Genomic DNA, 25,938 nt, shown 5'->3' with positions numbered 1-25,938 from the left:
ATGGACTCTTTAGGCCCCAGGGCTCTGGAACTCCTAGAAGAAACAGCTGTGATCCCATGCTCCTATGGACTCTTGCTATAATCTCCCATTACGCAGCTTTATCTGTTGGTGGCCCTCCCCTGCCACCTTCAATAAATACAGGGAGACAGGCCAAGCTCAGTTCACAGAGGAAGAGGTACAGGGGAAATCTGAGACCCCAACCTTGATATCAGCTGGAAAGTTCCACTTGTGAAATAGTAAATTTCATCATCTTACTCTCTGACCATAACTTCAGATCAGCTCCCTGGAGCTCCTAAGTACCTTGGGTTCCTCAAGGCCCCCGCTTTTCCTCAAATTATTTTTCCCTGTGGCTTCATTTTCTTCTCTGCAGAGCCCAGACCATGTGTTCTACCGTTTCAATACCCTTTCCCTGGCACTTGACTATCAACTCTGTGTTTGTCCACCCAAGAGACCCAAAGCTTCTGAGCCTGCACCGATCCTACTCCACACATAAAAAGGCCCTGAGAAACTATAGAATACTTGGAATGTGTGCTGTTAGTCAATTACAGCTCAGTATTTCAGCAGGTCCTCGGAGCCATGTTTTCCCTCAATCTCCACCTTAACACTGCCCGCCTACAATATTACCAACCTTTCCATCCCCTCCTCTGATTTGCATCCCAGGGAAGTACACCTGGTTCAGAGACACTGTCCACCAGGAGAAAATCCAGTCTCCATCTGCTGCTCCTGAGATCTATCCACCCCCTTGGCCTTGCAGCTGGCCAACACTCAATGCCAATTTGCACATCAATTTGCTATCTAACCTTGAGAGTCCAATGGACAAAGGTGATGCAACCTTTCAAAAAAAACCCCTCTTTGCCCCATCCTCCCAGCTACCACAAAACGTGATCATTCGCTCGACTCTTACCATTTGACACCTTCTACACATTCTGGTTCTTGTGCACCTTATCTGTGGTTGCCACAGTATCTATCTATGTACCTGTATTTGCCATACAACCTGGGCTCCATAGGGTCAGAGAACTGGTCTTGCTCACCTTTAAATTCTCAGGGCCCTGAGCAGTCTCTAGGAGGTGTCCAAAACCTTGATTGTACTGACAGAAATCCCAATCTGGCTGGCAGGGCTGGGTTCTCACCCCTCCACCCAGCCATGATGCATCACTTATTTCTGCAGTGCCATTTTCTTCTGTTTTGGTCAAACTGCATACAGAAGGATGTGCAATCATTTCCCAGCAGCACTCGCTGGTGCAAGGCCTAGTTGTCTCGGGACAGGCAAAAGCTTCACTCCATCTCTAACTGGTCTAATTCCCAAACAAATTCAGAGATAACAAAGCCTTTGTTCTATGCATCTGCCTAGGAAATGGAGGCAAGGACTTCAAGACTGAGCTCTGGTTTGAGAGGATGGGAAGGAGAAAAAACAATCAAGGGAGACAGGAAAGCATTAAATTTATGCATGAGGTCATTGGCCCTTCAGCTACACAGAGTGATAAACCACAGGCAGTTGGGAAATTTGGAGAGGCTCTGGCAGCCAAAACACCCCACTGAGGGAAACCGGACTCCTCGGACTCCAGATTCCAAAACGAAGGCTTTCTCTGTAAGTGCATGGAATTCCAGTAAACATTTATGTGCGATTTGAATTGTTTTTGTTTTATCTTCTTATTGGCGGAAGGGTTGGGGATTTTTTAAAATTATCTTTTCAGATTAGTTCTATTTGACTCCAGCTGACGCATTTCTGAGACTGCTTAACACCCTAACTACTGTGTCCAGGGTTATGATGAGATCCCAGCAACTCTTCTTCATGCCTTTGGCCCTCCACCGTCCCATCCCCACCCCGCCAAATCCTCCGCTGGCCCCTTAACTAGTGTTTCTAAATCTTTTCTGTGCATATACATCTCCTGCGACTCTTGTTAAAATGCAGATTCTGACTCAGTAGGTCTGAGGTGTGGTTTAAGAGTTGACATTTCTAGAACATTCCCAAGCGATGCCTATGCTTCTTTAGGGACCACTGCTTGAGTAGCAAGGCTCTTCCCCTCCACCAGCTGACCCAAAGGGGGTCGGAGGATAAGCAAGATGTTTCCTTGATGCACAGGAGGAGAGTATTGGGATTCAACATGTTAATTTTATGTTAAACTTTTAAGTCTTAAACACTGGTACCTTCACCTGTCTGATGAGTTCCCGTCAGGTTGTGTGAAAGGAATCCTGAGAAAGGGGCAGAAATAAAATTCTGCAGCTTAGAGGGGTTGACAGAGGTGGACCTAGTTGTTCATTCCCATTCAGCTTATTGCAATACGCTTAACTGTCTAGTTCACAGGGCTTAAGGAATACATTATCTAGTCTCAATAAAACTAACCCTCACAAAATGTGGGAGAGGCTTAAATAACGCCAAGAAACTGCTAATTGAAGATAACATTAAGCATCTACATCTGCCAACTGAAAATTTGGCCCCCAAATCCAAATTTATAATGAAGATGACTTGGAATAGGGATATATGGTCATCTTTAACTATGACCTGGAGAGTATACTACATCTGGACATAGAAGTGTATTCATGTGATTTTTAAGTAACAATTCCTATTTTGTGGGGTACATACATCCACATGAGGTGCACAATCAAGGCTTAGAGACCATGCTCTATACCACCTGCTGTCCTCCATTCCACATGGGATAAATATCTTCGTGTCCTTTGGTCTCGGTGTCCTCCCTCCGCCCACCTAGTCTCTGGTGCTGTGATCTCCTCTATGCTCCACTCCAACCAGTGTTTCAGCTGAAGTGGCAGTAGGAAAAGCCAATAATCCCAAACATATGTGACTGCAATCATCAGGGAGGGATCACAAAATCTTGAGGGAACAGTATAAAAAATGACCGCACGAATGTGCCAAGGAGACTGACACTAGTTCTCAGCACTGCAAAGACAAGAGGCAGTCACAGAGACTGTGGCAGCATGGAGAACCCTTGCTTTCCATTCTTTGCCCATTCGGACATGCACACTCAGTTGCTTGATCTTCTATTTCGAGGAAAACCTACATCTGGAATTTTACTGGATTAACACAATTGTTAAACATGGTACACACACACGCGCGCACACACTTTGACCTTGCCAAGACTTCAAGCCACATCTGGACCGTGAGCCATCAGTGTGGTCTATCCACTGTACGTATAGTAAAACTTAACTGCAGCCACATAATCATAATTAAGACAGAGCAGGAAAGGACGAGCAAGGCTCAGAAGTCATGAAATCAGAGTCAACATAAAGATAAGTCCTGTGAAGGGGAAGGGAGAGACAAATAAGTGGAAGGGAAAAGGAAGATGAAGAGGCCAAGCTAATGCTAACAGAAAAGCAAAGGCAGGGATTGCTATTTGCTTCCTCCCTTTTTCCTCCTGGGGTCAATAATTAATCTCACTTTCCCAGAGTTGGGGGCCCACTGTGTGTGGTCTTGGGAAATCGACTGGTGCTCACTAAAGTCCACGTCACTATTTTTTTTTTAAGCAGCAAGACCACATTTCCCAGCATTCTTTGCAGTGGGTGTGGTCACGTGACTGAGTTTTAGCCCATGGAGTGAGAATGGCCAGGCATGGTCTATGAACACACGTCCACACATGCAAGCAGGACCCTTTTACCCCTCTTCCTTAACTGCATGAGGAGGCAAATGTCTGGACAAAGGTGGAGCCCTATGATCCAAGAAGCTGAACTCAATTCTCACTACCACAAGCCCAGCTGGGTGGTGAGATTAACAAAACTTGTCTATTTCTTAACTACTGAGATTTTGGTCTTAATCCTGCCTGCTTTGAATACGTTTATCATGGTCTACTTCCTCTCACCCAGAATCATCCCATTTTCTCTATTACGCCAGTGGCATGACTCCAGTCTCCTGGCCTCTCATCTCTGAAAATGCTCTACTTAGCCTGTATGACTCCCAAAGTAGAAAGCCCAAAATGGAATGCGAAGTAGTATGTGACCAGTGCAGAAAGGAACAGGACTGTCACCTCCTTTTTCTCAGATGGTATGCCTCTATTGATAAAGCCTGTGATGTCTATCCACTAAACCTCCTATGTTTGCTTTTACTGGTGCTTGTCTTGTGCCACATCTTCCCCATTTTATAATTCCAAATTTATCTTCTGGACTCTCAAAGCTTTTGAAGGCTTCATGTTAGGCTTATTTTGCTATTCTGTAGTATTACCTTCTTTGTATACCTATGTAGATTCCTTCTATTTTTGCCTTTCCAGCTTCCATTTGCCCTTCCTTCTGGTAATAACACTTGTATTTCAATTAATGCAGTCTCAGTGGTACTAGCAATCAAGGAAATCTGCTTTCTTCTGACCTAGCAATGGAACATTATTCAAACTATACGGCCACTCTCCTCTTTTAAGTCAGGGACACAGGAACTGAAGGCAATTAGAATAAATACATCTTAAAAGGAATGTCTCAAATGGATCAGCCATTAATTCCTGCTACCAAAATCCCAGAACATCTTTTCCACAACTTAGTTGTTTATTTTTTCCTTCAACTGAGTCCTTCTGTATTAGTTTTTTTTTTTTTTTATTGCTGTTGTAACAAATTACCACAAACTTAGTGGCTTAAGACAACACTGAGAGTCTAGCATCCAAAGTACCTGAACAAAAAACAACTCTTACAACTCAGCAAAAAGACCAAAAAACTCAATTTAAAAATAGGCAAAGGACTTAAGTATACCTTTCTACAAATAAGATATGCACATAAAAATTGACACTTAACGTCATTAGTCATTAGGGGAAAGCAAAGCAAAACCACACTGAGAACCCCATTAGGATAGCTATAATTTTTTTTAAGTAGGCTCCATGCCCAACGTGGGGCTTGAACTCACGACCCTGAGATCAAGAGTTGCATGCTCTACTGACTGAGCTAGCCAGGCGCCCCATTATATTTTTTTTTAAAGGAAAATATTAAGTATTGACAAGGATGTGGAGAAATTGAAACCCTTGTGTATTACAGGCAGGAGTATAAAATGGTTCAGGTGCTAAGGAAAACAGTTTAGCAACTGATCAAGAAGTTAAACCGAGGCATCACAAGATGCAGCAATTTCACTCCTAAGTGTACACTTAGAAGAATTAAAAGCAAGTGTTCAAATAAGTACATTGCACATGCATATTCATAGCAGCACTATTCCCAATAGCCTGATGATCCAAACAGCCCAAATGCCCGTCAGTGGATGAATGGGTCAGGAAGTTGTGGTGTGGCCACACAATGGAGTATTACTCAGCCATAAAAAGGAGCGAAGTAGTGATATATGCTACCATATGGATGAACCTCAAAAACATTATGCTAGCTGAAAGAAGTTAGACACAAAACGTCACATAGTATATGATGGCATTTAAATACAATATGTACAACAGGTAAATTCATTGAGACGGAACACAAATTGGTGGTTACTAGGGGAAAGGGATTGAGGGATGGAAAGCAACTGCTGCCTAACTACCAAGCTTCCTTTTGGGGGCGATGAAAATGTTTTGGAAGGACATGGAGGGATGGCTGCAAGACTTCGTGAATGTACGAAAAGTCACTGATCACTTTAAAATGGTGCATCTTAGGTTATGTCAATTTCCCCTCAAACACATGTGTGTGCACTCACAGGCACACTTATTCTCTCATAGTTCTAGAGACCCGAAGTCCTAAAAATCAAGGGGTTGACAGGTCTGCATTTTTTCCTGGAGGCTCTAGAGATTAATCCATAAAAAACTTGATTTTTCCACTGTCTAACAGGTAACTTGCATTTTCTGACTTGTGGTCTGCTCTGGCTATAGCATCCCTCTGACCTCTGCTTCTGACCTTGTCTCCCTCTTATAAAGACCCTGTTATTGGGGTGCCTGGGTGGCTCAGGCAGTTAAGCGTCTGCCTTCAGCTCTGGTCATGATCTCAGAGTCCTGGGATCAAGCCCCGCACTGGGCTCCCTGCTCAGTGGGAAATCTGCTTCACTCTTCCTCTCCCTCTGCCCCTCTCCCCGGCTTGTGTTCTCTGTCACAAAGAAATAAATAAAATCTTAAACAAACAAACAGAAAAAAGACCATGCTTATTACACTGGACTCACCTGGATAATCCAGGCTACTCTGCCCATTTCAAGATCCGTAATCCATCTACAAAATCCCTTTTACCATGTAAGGTAATATTCACAGGTTTCAGGGACTCGGACATGGACATTTTGGGGAGGTCCTTATTCCATCTACCACACCCCTGTCCCGTCAATGAATTCTTTTTTTCCTTAAGTTAGTGTCTGTTGCTTGTTACCACGGAAGCCCAACCAATAAAATGTTTTTGAGTTTTTTTCAGCATTTCTTGTTGAATGAACGGGGAACACCAAAGCAGCCAGCAGGGTCTGGTGATGTCTTGACCATCAAGCAAAGTCTACAGGGATTTTATGTTTGGCACAGTGCTTTCCCCGGAAACAAGGAAGCCAGATGAGCAGATGCTTAATAAGTGGCTGAGGGCTAAATGAATACAGGAAGAGAATAAAATACAGCAAGTTTCACAAACTCATTTAATCAGAGGCCACAGAAGCAAGGATCAGACTGCAAAGCGAACAGTCCAGAAACGGGACAATGTGTTCAATATAAAATCCAAAACACAGCACAGTTGAGCACATACAGCATGCAAGCTGCTACCGACCCTTCTTTATGGGGTGACACCCTCCTACTCTGAGGTCTGAACCTGAGGCAGAGGTCACCTCGGCCGGAAAGTCCTTCTGCTGTCCTCAGAAAGAATTAATACCTTTCCCTGCTGCACACGTATATACTGAGCACTTACCGCATTGCTCTGAACTGTTATTGTCATGGCCACTTGTTCAAAGGAGGGAACACATTTCAGTCCTCTGAGCCACTGCCCCAAAATGCCTGGGGACACACTGAGGGGTGGGGTGGGGGGTGGTTCACACGATAACCACAGTAAGGAAAGCAAAGTCCCAGCAGAGCCAAAAAGGAGAGCTGTCTTGTTTTAGATAGCACCCAAAGCCATCTTCCTTGTTCTTTGATTTTCTACAGACTATAGCACATTTTTAAAAATCAAGTTTGGAACCAGAGAAACTTCAGGTGCCCCAGGAATCTTCCAGGAACTTTTAGGACCCGTTTACCAAAACCTGGCATTGGTATTCACAGGCTCAGATCCCTGCTTGGCCCCGGAAGCAGATCATCCATTGTGGGGAGAGTGCACCTTTCTGATAGGCCAGGCCACTTTATTTCCCTGAGACTTTTAAGAGCACATCTATTTAACTGCCTCTGCCTTAAACAAACTATTAGTATTGCCCATTCATTTGACTTTGACCTAGAAATTTTATTCACGCAAAATGGAGTGAGCTAGGTTTTTATTAGGAAGCCAGGGTTCCTGGAAGAGCAAAGAACACTCTTTGTTCAGGGTATCTTCTTGGGGTTCAGGCATCACTGAATTTCATTCTGAAAAGCCATAGCATGAGTCAGCTCTGCCTTTATAGATATGTGTTTGTTGAAAGGGGAGGGGGTGTTTGTTCATCCAGGGTGGAGAAAGCACGGAGGGTGGCTGGATATTGCCTTTTTCCTCTCCCCTTGGTTATAGCCCTGAGTTGGTAAACACTAGGTAACCTCTGGGTTACCTAAACCAACACCGATAGTTGGAATTAATTAAGTATGACCATCAGAGTTATTGCCTCCTGTACCAAGAAGTTAACTCCCTAAAATGATGCTCTGCAACTTACATCCTTTCTAGTCAGGAAAACATTAAGAGTAAAATCATGCGCCTTCTCCCCAGAAAGGATAAGGGGACCAACACTAAAGATTTGGAAACCAATACAGAGTCCATTTCAAACTCAGCCAAACTCGCCATCGTTTTCCTCACCCTTGGTAGTCCGTTCCTAAGCGATTTCTCCCTGTAAAATGAAGGGTCTGGGCTCAGACTTGGCACTGCAGGAAACTGGTGTGCCCACCTTGTTGAAGGAGGGCAGGAAAGATTCCCAACAAAACCAACGTGACCTGAAGACAAAGGCGGGAAGCAAATTTCACAGAACTGCCCCTCCTGTGTTTGTCTCTGCTGGGGAGAAGTCACGGCATGGTGACCAGATGTCCCACCTTTTCCACAGCAGCCCTAACTTCACATGTCCTGCCGTGCTGTTCTACAAGTCTGCTGACAGTTGTCTCAACAGGCGAGCCGCTTTCTCACTCAGAACGAGAGACAGACCTAGCCTAGCACAGGGCAAGTGATGGAACGTTTCTGAAGACCCATTCACTCATGGGGAAAAGCAAAGGTCTCTCTGGGTCACACACACTTAAAAAGAAAAAGATTATGCATGAAATCATTAGGAAGATAATATTAGTTATCAATACAAACATCCCCACAATCAGCTCATTGTCGAACAAATTTTCTACCACTGGTGGATCTTAGACCTTATCTTACTGACTTTTCCATTTAGAAAACCACACACCAAGCATACACATAAGCATGACAGGATGCCCACATAAAACATTTTTCAACACCTGAAATCACTACTGACACAGATCAGGAGCACAGACAATATGACAGGCCAGACTTTGGGGTGAGAGAGTCCCCATCCTCCCCTCCGCATAGGGAGATGTGGGTCACAACCTTGAAAGAATCAGTCAACTTAATCATCTGTCTAGTGACAGGCGATGCACAGCAATGTTAACAGGCTCTAAGAGATGAGCCTCACCCTCCAGGAAGGCGGGCATCACCTTTTCAGGACCGTCTCCCACCATCCCCACGGAGAAGTGTACCGATCAACCCCTCTCACTGCTGGGGCTCCACCTCCTACCTCAACTTGCTACATAGCATCAGCCCTCCTGGTGGAAGTGAATGCTTCACCTTGGCTTTTGGATTTTTGAGGATCTGGTGAAATTTATCGGAAGACAAGTACTAGATTAAAAGGAAGAATATAAGGGCGCCTGGGTGGCTCAGTCGGTTAAGTGTCTGCCTTCGGCTCAGGTCATGATCTCAGGATCCTGGGATTGAGCCCCATGTTGTGTTAGGCTCCCTGCTCAACGGGGGTCTGCTTCTCCCTCTCCCTCTGCCTCTCCCCCTGCTTGTGTACTCGCACGCTTGCTCTCTTTCAAATAAACAAAATCTTTTTTAAAAAAAGAAATATATTTCCCTTTTTAAATCTGGGTATATCAGAGAGGCTGTCTTAGCTTTATAATCAAATGTCCCTGGACTCAAATCCTAGGGCCTCCCCCACTCCCTCCCTAGCTGTAAGATTTTTAGGGGACCACCAAAAGCTTCCATTTCTCAAGTGTTAAAAAAAAAAAACTACTTCTACCTTAGTTTGTTAGGGTAAGATGCTGTAATTTGTGTAAAACATGTGGCATAGAGGAATGTAATAAAGTAGGATAGTCCTAGCTCTGATTGAATGCATCTCTTGGAGTAGATCAAATTATTCTGCCATCAGGTAAATACACAGCCATGCTCAAAAACCTTCATTGAACCTTATCTCAAAATAGGGAGCCAAACTTCCTATTTGGCATTTGAGGTCCTCTGACCTGCTTTCCACATAGATTTCCCACAAAGCCCTTCATGTACCCAATGTTCCAGCTTTTGCCTGGGGTGCCCGAACCCATCCTCTAACAGTTAATGCAGAGGTTGTAAGCTAATAACCACATGTTCGTGCACACCTGCGTGCACACTTACTCTCGTGGGATCTTACCTTGTTTGTACTAGTTATCAACAATGGGACCCTTTCTCTTCTAAGACTGGATTTCCACATTCTCATGAAATAGAATATCTGGTGACTCTGGGCCTTTATTTGCAGGTGGCAGCCGTTGGCTTGGCATGAGTGGTGGCCACCTCTTTAGGAGAGCCAAAACTTTTCCAGTTTGTCCCAGTCACCACAGCTCCCTATACTCTTACACCAGCCTGATTGACTCACGAGGTTACCCGCTTGGCCCTCTCAAGGCATTTGAGCTTGCCATCCCTCATCCACATCTTAACCATCGTAAGTCCTTCACAACTTCTTTCTTGAGTTTCTGTATTCAAAATCATTCTCATTTTCAGATGCCATAGCTGTATTTAAGGCACGTGTCACCACAGTAACTAACACGACAGTATAGCGTAGCTAATACTTCCTATTTTTGCCTTATTCCCCTTCCTGAAGTATAAGCCCTTGAAATGGAAACCATTCAATGGACTGTGCCTGGCTCAGCACCAAAGGCAAGCAGGTATCGGATTCATCATTTTAACTGAACAAAAACCAGGTAAAATTAGTCATAGGAAAGTCACATCTCACAAGGCATGCAGTCTTTTTCCCCCTGGGATGGGCTATGTCTCCATCAATTCCTCCTAGGAAAACTCCATCAATTCCTCCTAGGAAAAACAGGGAGCTGGGTGGAAGAGGGAGATTGCAGTATCGGGGAGAAAGTTCTGCTGGGGAAGAAAGAGAAGGTAGGAGTCACACTTACAGGCCTGATGTGTAATTTCAAATTTTGTCCTAGACCCATTGGCAGGAAACAGTTCGGTAAACTATTTCTTAACAGATGTGTTGCTTCCCTGTATCTGGGTTAGCACTTTACTTTGTTCTGTGTGTTGTCATAGGTACTGTTCCTTTAGAATCCCACAAAAACTATCGAGGCAGTTAATCCTTCCAGTTAGAGGTGGAAGCCAAAGCTGGACGTTGCATGAACGAAATGCTCTCCCTCACGGCTCCTGCATTCTGAAGGCCGAAATGATGCCCAAACACACGCGGGGCATGGCAGAGCACTGAGCACCCCTACGTCTGAGGTCTGAGCTGATGGCCGTAAGTCGGGCTTTACTCTGATCAAGGCTGTCCCAACACATCCTGCAAAGAATCACAACCACTCTCTTTTCTACAGATTCTCATTTTCAACCCCATCTTGGCAAAGCAGAGACAGGCTAAGAGAAAAACACAACCGGGTCAACTATGTACACAATTTGTAAAACTTGCTTTGAAGATTTTGTTTGTTTTGTTTTGTTTTACTTTTTCACTCTTCCCTCCTAGTGAGCAAATGAGGAAGTTTGAAAATGCTGAAACCACTTTGTACTGGACTGTTGTACACTGTTTATAAAGTACTTCGTAGAACCATTTCTATTGGCCTAATGCAGCAGTATCTATAAAGCCTCTTTGCAGCAAGGCCTCATGTGCTGGAGTCTTCTGAGAAGGGGGTGTGGGAGGGCAGAACACATCACTGCACAGACGAAGTTAAAACAGTTACAGGGATAAGGAAATAATTCAGCAGTAACATGGAAAAGCAGGACTCAAGAAGGCTCAGGGTACAGAAACTGAGTTTAGAGACGGGGTGAGGCCCAGTCCTTGAATCGGGGTTTATATTTTTTCAAATATTCAGTTCTTCTAGTCCCAGACAGAGATTACGTCTTTTCTGGTTAAAGAGTTACCATCAGACTTTCACAACTACATCCATGCTGGCCTCAGCTCAGAGCAGTGGAAGGAAAAGGTAGTTTCCATGGATCATTCTAGTGTTCTGGTCTCCAGCTGGCCCTAAATAGGCTAAAATGATCTTACCCCCACCAAGCTTCAGGTGTCTGTAGGTAGGCTGCTAAGTCCTGAAGAAACATAGAGAACCAGAAAGCCAGAAAGCCTGTCCGTCCTGGTGAAGCGTCCTTCCCTAGTCTCTCCATTTTGGAAAGGGTCCCACGCACACACCGAAAACTTAAAACTTTGGGGTCTATAAAAGGTGAAAGAAATTTGAAGGACTCGTCAACGGTCATGAGAAACCCTCTCCTGAGTTACAACTGAACTGACAAGCAGCAGCCCTTTTTTAGAAAGAAAGGCACTGGGGGTGCCTGGGTGGCTCAGTCATTTAAGCAAATGGCTCTTGATTTCAAGCTCAGGGCATGATCTCAGGGTCGTGAGATCGAGCCCTGCATCAGACTCCATGCTGGGTGTGGAGTCTGCTTAGGATTCTCTTTCCTTTTCCGTCTGCTCTGCCCATTCCCTGCTCGTGCTATCTCTTTCTCTCAAAGACAGACAGACAGACACTGGACTTGACCCTGCCAAGTCTGCTCAAGTTTCGATGTCTTCCCAATGTGTGTGGGAGAGCTGGGTGCACTAAGCAAGTCCCTGTCCACCGCAAACAACTTTGTTTTCATTTAAAGCAAGAAGACACTGTTAGGAAGAACACCGAAGGCCCCTGGAAACCAAGGGATGGACCAGCATTGTGTGTGTCATTGTGGGGATGGAAACTTACCTTCACTTGTTGCCTCTCTGCCAAAAGGCCATTCCTCAGAATTTCCCCCACTCTGCCCAGCTCAAATGCCACCTTTTGCAGGAAATCTCCTCTGCCAAGTTCCCACCTGCCACACACCTCCTCCCCCTCACGGGGCTCAGGTACACCCTGGGGTACAACTGTTTGCCAGGCCTCGGCGCACCCCCTCCACCCCCCGGGCGGTTTGCCACGGTTTCCCGGCTTTCATATTTGCATTCTCCACCCGCTTGGCAAGAGTCCCAAGTACACAGCTGATGCTTGATGAATATTTGTTCAATTAATGTCTGGATTTATTCCCTGGCTTCACTCAGCAGGGATTTGAGGAGCTAAATGAATGAATTACGGTTGGGAATGTGCCTTCTCTCCCCCAAATGGGCCATCACAGCTTTGTGAGCACAGAGGAGGATTCTTAGTGACAAATACCTTCGCTGTTTCTTCCTATTAATGGTAACCACCATGCACTGAAGCCTTTCCGTGGGCATGACGCTGAGGGCAATACACACAGGTCCCTGGTGCCCCCTCCTGCAGAAGATAGAACCAGCAACTGTTTAACTTCTCTGGGCCTGCGAGCACACAGTGAGGAAAGGGCAGCAGGGGGATTTGGCCTCCAAGCCCCAGCTTTTCTCCAGCCCATCATACACCTCCCTTCAAACCCTTGTTCCCAAAGCAAAATGCTGATGGTGTGATTAGAGAACACTGTGCTTCTCATTTCCTTCTCGCTTCCTGCTGCTCTCAACTAACCTATGCCAGCACTTGACAGGCATGTGTGTGTGATCAAGTCAATCTGGACAGCACCACCACAGGAAATGAATTTCACTACGGCAAAACTCAAATTGCAACCATTTCAACAAGAGGAAGATAGGAAAGAAACACTCAAGGCTTTTAGGGATGTTTTCAAAAGACAAGCACCTCTTCATGGACCAGGCTGATATATATATATATTTTTTTTTAAACAAAGACAAGATAGGAGTCTGTTGGAAGACTGCCCGAGCCCAGGGCTAGGTTTATCTCCCAGGAGAGGGAGAGTGGAAATGGCACATTGGGGCTCCTGCACACCTGCAGGAGGAAGCCGTTCCCTCTGAGTCCATGGACACATTGCTAAGTGCACTGCCTGAAAATGTGCTTCTCAACAGAAAAATGCAAATCCACTTGATGTTTCTCGACACTAGGACATGCTTCTCCCCTAACGCCAGCTACACCTAAGCTCAGTGTCTATGGGTGGTGTCCCTGAACAACTTTCATTTACTGAGCCAAATACAAACATAAATGTTGGGATGGATTAAAAAAAGAAGAAAGAAAAGGATAGTTTTTGAGAGAGAGGTGGGGGAGAGGGTGAGAATGAATCTTAAGCAGGCTCCATGCCCACCGTGGAGAACGACATGGGGCTCAGTCTCACGACCTGAGCCAAAACCAAGCGTCAGACGCTTAACCAAGTGAGCCACCCAGGCGCCCCTAGAAAATATCATTTTCTTAATGATTGAAATTAAATCATGTTCATAAAACTGATGGCAAAAACCTCCAAAGGACGACAGTGTTTTACAATCATTTCTTTGTTTCTGCCAAAGGACTGGTTGTACGTAACACAGTATTGCACAATTGATATTTGTTGACGGTTTTTATCTAGGATTAGAAAAAGAAACCTGACTGAGAAGTCAAAAAGTTTCCCTTTTAACCAAGGTTCTTGCTCCCCTCTTCGTGTCCCCCTACCCCAGCATCCCATAATCAGTGCTTCAGATACTGCTGTGGGGTATCATAGATTAAATGCTCCTTGGCATATACCTCAGGTGGTCATGTAAGGGGAAAGAAACAGGAGTAAGGGATTAAGCAGACTTCCCAAATATTCACAGTGGAGAAAAGTTCGGCCATTTTGTTATCTTATTTCCAGCCTGGAAATTCAAGCCTGGTTGAATTTGTTCAAAGCTGATTTTATAGCTATTGGCTGCACTCCAAATAAACAACATTCTTCAGAACCTGCCTTGACAGATCAGAAGTGCACTGACAAACCAAACTTCTTGCCCACATTTAGGTCTCTTCTCAAGATGTGGTATCTGTACCACACGAAACTCTGTTGGCCTCACAGCCTGAACTCCTTGGGAGGAGGCTGAACAATTTAGCAAAAATGGCTGTAAGCAAGTGGACTTGAATGGTCACAGGATAACTTTAAAGGTGAAGCTGAGTTTTGCTCACAAAACCAACAGCATCGTGCCCCATCATGCTGATGAACTTGACCAACAGCCTCTGCCTCAGTTCATGATTCGCTTTCTGACCCATCTTCTTCAGCCAGTTTTAAAATACTCATTTTGCGTGGTGTTCATCCTCAGTGCTGTTAGAAGCTTTTCCAAGTATACAGAAAAATAAGATTTGATAGAAATCTCCCTTTTAACTTTCTCCAACATATTTTTTTATTTAAAAAAATTTTTTTTGAACACATGGAATCACTTTCTTTTTTGTTTGCACTAAAACCTGTCTGGTATGTTACTTAGCCCATTTAGTCATTTGTGTTAATTTGGCTATATTTCATAGGGTTGAGCACAGAACTCTATTACTTTGAGGGGCTCTACCACCTCAAAAGTTTGAAAGAGATACAAATATACTCCTGACTGAGCCATCTTTGTACCCTCATATTCGAGGACATCAGATATGTGTTTTGACTCTGAATGAACAAATTGAAATTCTGCTCATCATTCAAGGTACAGCTCAAAATCCACTCCCATCAAGTCTTCTCTAGTCGCCAAAGGTTGCAGGGACTCTGACCTCTTGTGTTGCTTTATCACTATGTACTTTTATATCCCCAGCTAGAGTCTACATTACCCTGCACACAGTGCTTCCTGCTCAATGACACTAGTAAGTGAACTTGGGCAGTAAATCTGCCTCAAAGCCAGGAAGCCAAAGGATTTCCTGGTAAAACTAAGTCTGACTGACCAGTTCATTCAACACCGGATTATTTGTTGAGGACTTATATTCACCTCTAAATAGTAAACCATGAGCTGAGGGTTTTATAAAAATGAGTAACACTCTGTGAACTCAAGGTGATTATCTCCCATTAGGGGAGACTGATGTGCAAAGACTTACAAAGCAATAGAAGAAATATGCAAATAGATTCACACACCAAGCACTAGAAGCAGTCAGAGAAGGAGATAAATCAGTTGAGAGCTTCTGGAATTTTCAGAGTAATTGACATCAGAGTAAAGCATTGCAAAATGAGTAGGATTTTCTTTTAACCAGATGTAAAGTCAGGAAACAGCATTTTGAACAATGAAAACAGCCCTGGCAATATAACAGCATGCCTGAAAAAAAAAACACCGTTACTGACATTTTGGTTTGATGTTAGTCATTGTCTCATAAGGTCATGCAGTAAACTGAAGACCCTAGAAGCAAAAGGCACACAACAGGGAAGGTGTTGAGTAGGGGGAAGGAGAAAGGCTAAACCCTGGGGCAATACCGAGCATCTCTGTAAGGGATGGTGGGCAGTGCACACTTCTCATCAAGGATGCTAAGGGAGGGCTGAATCTGGCCCCGTGGATTGGCTCCAAGAGGGAACCTTTTCCTATTTCCCACACAGACACATTATATAGGTTAACTGCAGCTCTGCTGGTAAACAAACTTTGGTCACTCTGCAGAAAACAGGTGAGTGGGGACAAATGCCACCAATTTTGTAATTTAGATATGCCTAGCCCTGAGGGCACAGCATCTGCTAACCCCTGGGAAGCCTGCTGTATATTTCCAGGAAAGGTCAAGGACAGATGTACTGGTCAAGTGTGTGTTGGATCAGGAGCCAAAAGCTGCCGCTGCACCTCTCTTTATCCGTGGCATTCCTCCTGGTGAGACATCCTTTCCCTCTGCCATCATACCAAGTAATATCCCAGTTTAAGATTACAGGTATCTCTTTCCCAGGACATGGTGGCTAGCAACAGAAATTAAGAAAATTAAATCTAAAAAAAACTAGAACAAAAAATTCTAAATGTAGAGTGTATCTTTGCATCATAAATGATCTCCATTTTATAAGTGAAATAACACTTCTCTCCTTGTTTTTAACTAAAATCCAGCTATAACTAGACATGCATGTCCTTGTTTGGGGGCCTTTTCACAGCTCTCCAGTTAAAGAAAATATTGGAGGTCCAGATTTGGTGATGTCCAAATGCTGTATCTACCTAATGAGTAAAGGAAGAGAAGAAAACAGAAGCATCTCCCTTTCCATCCTTGCAATTCAAACCAGGTAAGTTAATGACAGTCAGGTCCCTATCCTGGCAACAGAGCTCAAGCATTTGTCAGAGCTTTTGTCAGAAAAGCTGGTTTTGTTTTTTGTTTTAAACATGATTTTCTTAGGACAGTTTGAGAGCCATTTATTTCTCCTTCACTACTCCCTGGGGTACACAGGTATGTGTGAAGTTCTCAATCCAAATGGGAAATGTGGTCTCCAATTTCTCCTTCCAGCACCTCAAATGCACAAACGCTCTACTGCTTTTCACTTGACACCCAGAGGTGCTAAAACGTTCTCAAGCAGTTCCTCTTGGGAGATGCGGGGTAGTCGGGAGGAATCAGAGCATAGAAAAAGAGTATGAGCGATGAAGAGATCTGGGGATCTTCAGCAAAATGAAGACAAGTCAAAGAATCTTTTTTTTACTCAAGATTAATCAGTCACTCACATCAGTGTTCACAGACAGAACCTTTATTTATTCCGATAGAATAAACATCATTTGAATAAAACTCTCTGGCTCTACACACACTGTTTTAGGAATTAAGGTTTCCAATCTTTTCAAATAGGGAAAACAACACATTCATGTAATGACAGAGGTTTATTCTCATAGAAAAATACATTAAGATGTAGCTCTGCATGAAGAGGAAATAGGATGAAAAGCAAATGAGTTTACACAGAGCAATGAAAGAAGAACTTCCCGAATAGTCATTAAAACCTACTACATCACGAACGTAGCCTATGGGATGGATCTCTATGGGCAAAAGAATGCAAAACCCACCTTACGGACAGAGGACAACACGGGTGCTGAGCAGGTGAGGACAGGTCTAGGCACACCTGATGGCTGCCTCTTGGTTGGAAGCATTATGCTCATTAGAGGATATTGTCTCTTAACCTCTCCACTGTTGGGAACAAGGCTTGACTTCAATACTTTCCAGGGCCACTGATGGGTCTGCTTTTTCCCCCAAAACTCATTTCTCAGGAGTTACGAACTGATGGCCAGGCAACGAAACCTCACCTATGGAAGGATTTGCTCTGTGTTCTAGAATTATTTGATTCCAAGCATCTTTCAACAGGCTCCATGCTCTCTTGCTTGCCATAGTCACCTCTGCTCATTGTCTTCACACACCCACCTTCCCTGCCCAGCCTTGTTTGAGTTTGGCCTCTCATTCCATTAATGATATTGACTGAACAATAAATGAGCACTGCATTTGATTACCACCTGCCATAAAGCTTGCATCATGCTCACAGCCTTTATACTTTACTGATGTTCAAGTTTCTATTCTTTTGAAAAGACACTGAAATCCCCATCCATGCCCATTCCCTGCATCTCTCCACACTACCGACTAAATATTTTTCCAAGGTGGACAAAACCAATAATAACAACTTATTCACAATTCTCTGACTTCATAGCAAATGCAACTAAATGCCACTGAGTTTTCATGAATGGTGTAAAAGAACATCTTGCAGTCAATGAACCAACCAATACTGTGCTTTGTGTGTTATTCTGTCCACTAGGATGTAACCAGTAGCCCTTACAGCCAACCCCTGGGAGACACCTGGTTTAGAATACGTATTCCATCTGTTTTCATTCTCACCAGACTGCAACCTTCTCCTTTCCTCTCCCGCATCTCCCATATGGACCACAGCCTTTGTGTCCTCCATCTACAAGAAAACTTTGTTCCCCTTGTCATTCTCCTTCCCTTTTTCCTCTCATCAACTGCGTATTTGTGGTTTCTTCCTTCACACTCTAATTATACAAAGAATTTAACCAACTTAAGAAATTTTATCAGGCTGATAACTGTACAGAGCTTCATGCCAAGAAGGGCCCTATGCTTGGTTTAATCCTCTGTTGTTGCCATCTTGAAGTCTATAATTTTTGCACAGAGGATCCTAGGTTTTTATTTTACACTGGACCACAAATTATGTAGCCAGTGCTGAGTATTATTGAACCTGCCCCACAACTCATAAATGCCCTACAGGTAGTGGATTAGATTTCCTCACTGCCAGCCCTTTATGGCCTTCTTTAAAGTAGGGCAAACATCTGGTCACCCTAGGCTCCAGACAAATCAGTGGTTGTCAAAGTTTGGCCCACAAGGCTCTTCACACAGTCAGCAGGCTCATACTGAAGTAACATGGGCATGGTTAGATTCTTCTCCCATGAACAATTACATTTCTATTAAAACCAGACATCGCCTCCCTACTGTTACAAAAGCATTGTTCTTCCTCCTAGCTATAACACTGTAATGGTTTGTGTGTGGAAAATGAAGAGTTGGTGTAGTGTCTAACATTTTGGTCTAGTGACTAGTAAATATCTAAGAGCCACTGGTGCAGCCGTGAAACCACACCTACTTGGTTATCAGGAATGGCCGCAGAGTCCTACAGTCCTGGAGGAAACAGGAGGAACTTGAGTACTAGCCTGGGTCTGTGCTTCTTCAACTGGGGAAGAGAAGCCTAAGAGCAGCTGGCTGTGTGCTAGGTACACAAAGTCACAGACAAAATGTCACCATCACTCACTGTAATTAATCTGCAACATTATTTTGAAAGTGGGAATAAATATTTCAGAGCATAATGTGAAATCCCCATTAATTTTTGTCAACATAAGACTTCAGAGATACTTCCTGCTGAGGTACAGTTGCTTGACCTTATGCCCAGGAGCCCAGGGCTCCTCCTTCTGCTATTAAGGATACTTAGATGAAAAAGTTTGAGATGCTCAGTTCTGCTATGCCCAAAACTATAGCTATGACAAGGTCTGATAGGATGACAGTCCTGTGATTTGTATTTAGAAGGATGTATCTGATAGAAAAAGATGTTCCTAAAACCAATTAAAATGACAGAACTTCAAAAGTTCAAGCTGAGCCACTCTCATTTTGGTAAAGCCCTAGGCAGAGGTCCAAATTCAGCAGAGGAGAGTGGGATGATTCCAGGCTGAGGTTATTCTTTTTTTTTTTTTTTAAAGATTTTATTTATTTGACAGAGAGAGAGAGAGACAGCGAGAGAGGGAACACAAGCGGGGGGGGGGGGTGGGAGAGGGAGAAGCAGACTTCCCGCCGAGCAGGGAGCCCGATGCGGGGCTCAATCCCAGGACCCTGAGATCATGACCTGAGCCGAAGGCAGATGCTTAACGACTGAGCCACCCAGGTGCCCCGGGCTGAGGTTATTCTTTACACATATCATCACTGAAGTGAATCTAGCCACATGGGCAACGGGAACAGCCGATCACTCTCTCAAGTCCATATTACCATGGATAGTCTGCAAACGTGGCAAGATCAACTCCACCTGGCTTCTCTCTCATCACAAACCACCTGCCAGTCCTGCTGGCCTACCTTTCAGCTCTTACCAAGGAATCAAAGACATGAAGCAAAAACACTTAACCCAGAGCCCCAAAGTCCAGGACAAGTCATGGTTCCACCATTATTTAAATGATGCCTGGGTTTCTGCAAAAGTAACATGCAAACAATACTGACTACCTATCGGGTCATTTTAAGGATCAAATTGAATAGAGGAAATCACTACGTGAACTATAAGGTGCTAACAATTATCACTCTTTCTACCCTCATTGATTTCAGCATTCCCCAGCAATCCAACTTCAAAAAATTGGTATTTGGCCCTATAAAAACTACCTAAGTACCCCACAATTTTTTAACTAAAATATTTAAACATGAAAATCCAACCAGGCTATGGTGACTAAGGGAACCAGCACTCCTAATTGTCCATAAATCTGTCAAAATTTCTACAGGAAAGAGTCCATCTGCATCTTGGCTATGTTGACTGGAGAGATTACCAATCCTTGGATGAAAAGATGGCCACAAGGGACCCCTTACTTTTAACTCTAAGAGCTTGGAATAAGATGTTGGTACATAGATGATTTCACAGCCACTCCAAAATTTTAAAGATTCCTCCCCCTCCATTAAAAAGGTTTCTCCTTCCACAAATTCTGAAGATTAAGCTTAAAAAATAAATAGCCCTAGTAAACAAGAATGATTGGCCTAAATTGTAAGCTGCAAATGCACAGCAATGGAGTCTTCCATGCATGCAGCTATAGGCAAACAATAGCGCACAGAAGAGTATGTTCCAGGGTTCTGGTGAGGGAAAGAATGGGCAGAAGGTAAAAATGTCATGAAAGAAGGGGCTGGAAACCCCAGAGCAACTGCTCTTGGGCTAACTCAAAGAGGAAGAGTGACCTAACACATAGCTTAAAACTCACTCGTGTTTCAGGTACTGGATCTCTGCACTCTTGAGGCAGAATACGTCCCTATCATTTCCTCACTGGACTAGCAGAGACCTTCACAGACTAGAGTCACCGTCAGGATTTTCTTTCTTCCCTCCACCCTACCAAGCAAGGTCTTAAGCAAGAATGTTTACTTAGCATGATTGTCACAGACTGCTGTGGGACCTACATGGTGTGTGGCACATAGAAATGCTCAATAAATGTTTGTGGCATTTTTTCCAGAGGCCAACATCCCTGTTTTCTGGTGACATGTCACATACATCTTTGAGTCCTAGAGAAGGCTCGAAGAAGAATTGTTGCATCAACATTGCCATGAGATCTGCCCCTTGTTTCTGTCACTTACCATGGATGACAAAGACCCATCCAAAGAGAAGAGAGGCCAGTATCATGGGTCAGAAACCACAATGAGCTGGAAGCCAAAGAATCTTGGTTCCAGTTCTGATTCCTAATTACTAAGTTTTTTGGGTGACAGTTACCTTACCTTCAAATAGTGAAGCTGAACTGTATGATTTCTAAATTCCTCCCATGTTCTCAGATCCTATTACAAGCAGTATTTTTCCATTCCAGAAACACAACTAGATAAAAGAATAGCCATCGGCAAAGAGCAATTCTTGATAAGTGTAATATATTGAGACAGCTCTCCCTTTCCCTTTAATAGAGGGGTTAGCAGAGAGAAAGCCCTGATGAACTAGATTGTTCTAGCAAGATGAACTAGATTCTTAGGGAGGCAGCCATGAAATCAAACAGAAACATGTTAAGTGCTTTATTATTCTCCCAGAAGGAGGAAAACTGTTCTCCCAAGATCTTGACCCAGGAAAAGGCAGCTAATTGATCTTTAAAAATTACCATCCATTAAAAGTTATTGTTTTCTAAAAAGAAAAAACTATCCTACCCTAAAGAAAATTCTAAGAAGGTAGTTTTCCAGTTTCTATGATTAAACAAAAAACTCCTTTTTACTAGATCTTTTTAGTGTAAGTATGTACAAATCTCTTTCAAGTCAAGCAGCATTTCTCCCTACAAACCCATTAAGCTGGCTGTTATTTTTAGGACTAGTTTAATGAATATTGTTCTGTGATTATACAAAACCAGAATCTCAACCTCTTGGTTGAGATTCCTTCATTAACATGTATAGCTTTCTTCTCCTTAGGAGGTGAGATGGCCATTATCATTAAAACAAGTATAATGAATATCAAAACTGAAATGTTTTCAGATGCTGTGTCTCCTGCATATTGGTGTATCCACTGTGCCTTAGCAAAGGCTCAAAAGAGAATTGTTGCATGAATGCTGCCATGAAATGGGCTATAAAGGGCTTAATTAATTGTAGCTCAGGAGTTGTTTTCTGGGTAGATGTTGTGAAAGTAAAAATGCTGGATGGCTCAAAAACTTCAACCCAAGATTTTTGTTTTCCTATGAATGTCTGGGTTCATGCAAAATTCTTATGTTAAATCCCTAAACCTCAATATGATAATATTAGGAGATGGGGGTCTTTGGGGGGTAATTTGGTTTATATGAGGTTGTGGGGATAGAGAGCACCTAGGATGGGTTAGTGCCCTTCTAATAAGTTGGAGAGAAAGGAGAGTTTCCTTTCTCCACCACATCAGGATACATCAAGAAAGTGGCTACAAGTCTATATATAAGCCAGGAAGCTGGCCCTCACCAGAACTCAACCGTGCTGGCACCATGATCTTGGAGTTCCCACTCCAGAACTGTGAAAAATAAATGTCTGCTGTTCTAAGCCACCCAGTCTGAGGTATTTTGTTACAGCAGCTCAAGCTAAGACACCTCCCTTTCCTTACCTGGAAAATCATGGATTTGCATGGAATGATTTGAGATTCTTTGGAGCATCAACAATCTATTGTAATAAAAGACCGATTACCACAGAAGTAGAGTAAAAGAATTTTAAATTATTCACTGGCTCATACACACCAGGGATATCAAATGACATGGTGAAAAGGCACAAATAAGCAATCAGTGAAATTCTGAAAACAGAAGCCACCATAAATCAATGAACAGGGAACATGGCTTCAGGAAAGCACTCTTTGAGGTAGATGATACAAATAAGCATGTATGGGAGTTGGGAGGGCTTAGTCAAAATACCAGAGGAAGTGATGCTGGGTCCAACCCATTCAGATGTATCTTGGGCAGTTTAACATCGTCTGTGCCTCATCAAGAATGGTTATGAAACCAGAAGGTAGTTTCTTAAGGAGACCAACTCCAAAGACCCTCACAAACTTTTCTGACTGTTGAATATCTCTTCAGTGATTACATGCTGCTCTGTATCAGTTTCCTAGGGCTACCATAACAAAACACCATGGACTGGGTAGCTTAACCAGAAGGAAGTCTCCTCTGTCTGGAGGCTGGGAAGTCCCAAGATCAAGGGGCTGACCATTTCCTTTCCTGTTAAGAGCTTTCTTCCTCCCAAAGGGTCATCTTCAAATACATACCACTGAGGATTAAGGCTTCATCATATGAATTGAGGAGGGACACAATCATTTGGCCCATAACATGCCACAAACTAAAGCTAAATAAACCATTTATTCATTAATGCCAACATATATACGAGTTTGATTAACTGCAGGCAACTAAATAAACTACTTCTGTTACATATTTGTTACATTATAGACTAGAGCAGAGAAAAACAAGAATCATCTATTAAAAGTATTTGTGAGATAGCAGATCGGACTCTTGCTTGTGATGGGGCAGAGAGGATTTTACGGATGAGTGCCACCAATTTTTCCCTTCTCATTTGTGTTAAAAAGGATTCTCATTTCAATCAAGGTTGTCCCCCTCTTGCCTTCAAGAATGGTTTTGCCCTTATAAACTGGGGTTTTAATAATGCAGTATCAGGATAATGGAGAAGTGGATAAAAACACACTCCGACTATACCACATAGATTATGGCTTTAATCCAGTTACATTTCTTTTAGCCAGTCTTATTCTCAAGTACTTTTTTAATAGCAACATAAACTTTGTTTATTATTATACTTACAACTGATCACTTACTACAAAACCATTTGCTATCTTGACTATTTTTTAGCTATTACATTATGCAAATTATTAGTAAAACAATGTAAGTGCAACTGTTTTAAATTTTCATGCTCAAACGAGGTATTTATGTAGAAACAATTATTTTGTTTATTATATATAACTTTTTTCCTCTTTAAATTTTTTTTTTTATCGTCAAGTACTTTTAAGGCAGCTAGAAAACTAGTAACTAAGATTGTGGTTGGCAAGAACAAGAAAGATCGAAGATTTGACTCTACTTGAAAGCTAACAAGGTACTGCCAGTTTTCATGGATGATGGCAGAAAACATGAGACTCCAGAGTCCAAGACAATGGACTTTATTGCTTGTAGTGTAGAAAGAAGCATGAGCATCAGCAAATTTTTATCAGTTCTCCTGTCGCCGAGGTCCCAAGGAGCTCATGAGAACAAGTCTGGATGGATGCCTAAAAGCTCTGTGGCTGCATTACAAGAGAGGAACTCTGAGCTTAGGAAACTTGAATCCTGTATAGCAGGCAGTAGGAATATCTGCTTTTTATCTGGAGAAAGACACTTTATCTTTCAAGACTGTTTATTATACCAACATCCTTGAAACTAAAGTCCTGGAAAAGGGCAGTTAGTAGCTCGCTTACAAGACATGCAGAATCATGAGAGGTCCATGGGAAATTGCCTCCCAACACTGGCCATGGAGGTGGAAAGCAGAAATTGCAGACAATGAATATCCCTTGGCTTTAACTGTCCTCCTTCTGTACTGCACTCTTTCCAGCCTTTTCTTACATGTCATCTCCAGACAGAGAGAGAGAGGCAAAGCCAAAGCAATGAAAGTGAAAATTCTTTTTCTGCTGGTGGTGAATTTGAGTAATTTATCTTTCTTCTAACACCTAATATGGCCTGATGTTTAAGTTAAAAATGAGGAAAGATTATTCTGTGTGACCCAAAGAGCATTTAGTGTTTGGATTTCTACACCAACCTACCATTATGTTCACAAATCTACTCAGAATGCTCTAATGATCTAGAATTTTCTAAATTTCAAGTGTCTCCAAAACGCAAAGTATTAAGACCCATTATCAACAAACAATTAAAAAAAAAAACTAAAGAAAAAACAACAGATAATAATGTCATTGAAAATAATATAAACAAAATAGTTACTGAATGGTTATTTAAACTGAGGAGCTATGCCAAAGATCTAAATATTATCTTACTTGATTTTACAAATAAGGAAATAATAGAGTCCTAAAAGAAAGTAAGTTACTCTGGGGCACCTCGGTGGCTCAGTCGGTTAAACATCTGCCTTCGGCTGTCATCATCTCCAGGTCCTGGGATCAAGCCCCAAGTCAGGCTCCAAGCTCAATGGGGAGCCTGCTTCTCCCTCTCCTTCTGCCACTCCCCCTGCTTGTGCTCTGTCTCTTTCTCTCAAAGAATAAAATATTTTTAAAAAATTAAATTACTCATTACTCATCAAGGGTCATATAGACAATAAGTAACGGACGGGATATAGAAAAACTGAGCTCCTAACACAATCTACCATTTTGTGTCTGACAGGAAAAAATATAAGATGACACCCACCCACAGAAACATAAAACAAAATACTCACCGAGACCATGGCTAGCAGGTAGCCGAGGTGACACAACTATGGAAAATGTTTCCCCCAGGATCCTATTCCAGATCATTTCTACCAACCTGAAAATGTAGGCAGCTCCAAACACAATCTGTATCTAGCAAGGCTAAAATCCTCCCTGAGAGATCTCATGCTATTAGAGTCTAAAACCAGGCAAAATGTGTAATAAATAAAAACATAAAAACCTGCAAATAACCAAAATCTTAAATGCAAATACAAAGACACACAGGCAAAAGAAAGGAAGACAAACACTCGCTCATTCATGGGCTTGTAGACCATCAACTGGCTTCAGGAAAATTCCATTATAATTTGGTATGTGCTGATCATTTGCTACTAAATTGTTCCCAATGCTCCCTCTGCACCCCCACCGGCTTCTCTTTGAACAAAATAGCATCATTAAGAATTTCGATCCAGTTGGAAAACATGTTGGGGATGAGAGCAACATACTCGCTAAAGATTAGCAACTGTTCCTCCCACAGTATAAGGGAAGAAACAGCAGCTAACAGAGTAGTCAGTGAGAGGAGCAGAGCTGTTATCGCTGCCCTTGTTTAGAAATAGACAATTAGAGTAGGCTAGGCTCTGTTCCGGTAACAAATAAAACCCAAGATCTTGGTGACTTAGCATAGTGGAAAACTTATTTTTCACTCATATCAAATCCAATGTACATGTTCAGAGTTGGGCAGCTTTCTGCTGCCATTTTCTAAACAGGGCACTGTTC

General features: G+C 42.9%; 1 protein-coding gene across 2 annotated transcripts in view; it reads right to left on the bottom strand.

The window, feature by feature from the left end:
* GNA14 (G protein subunit alpha 14) overlaps positions 1–25,938 on the bottom strand; it is a 182,203-nt gene that overhangs the window by 132,758 nt on the left and 23,507 nt on the right. The window contains exon 1 of one of the 2 annotated variants that reach the window (XM_027616832.1): positions 12,159–12,282. The exons of the other annotated variant lie outside the window; for it this stretch is intronic. The gene's annotated coding sequence lies outside the window, so the exon portion shown is untranslated. Of the gene's footprint in view, positions 1–12,158; positions 12,283–25,938 lie in introns of those variants that run through there. 2 annotated transcript variants of the gene reach the window in all.

This window comes from Zalophus californianus, chromosome 13 (genome assembly GCF_009762305.2).
Source record: "Zalophus californianus isolate mZalCal1 chromosome 13, mZalCal1.pri.v2, whole genome shotgun sequence".
Classification (NCBI taxonomy): Eukaryota; Metazoa; Chordata; class Mammalia; order Carnivora; family Otariidae; genus Zalophus; species Zalophus californianus.
Note: the sequence above shows the minus strand (reverse complement) of the source record. Positions and strands in the feature narration are given on the sequence as shown.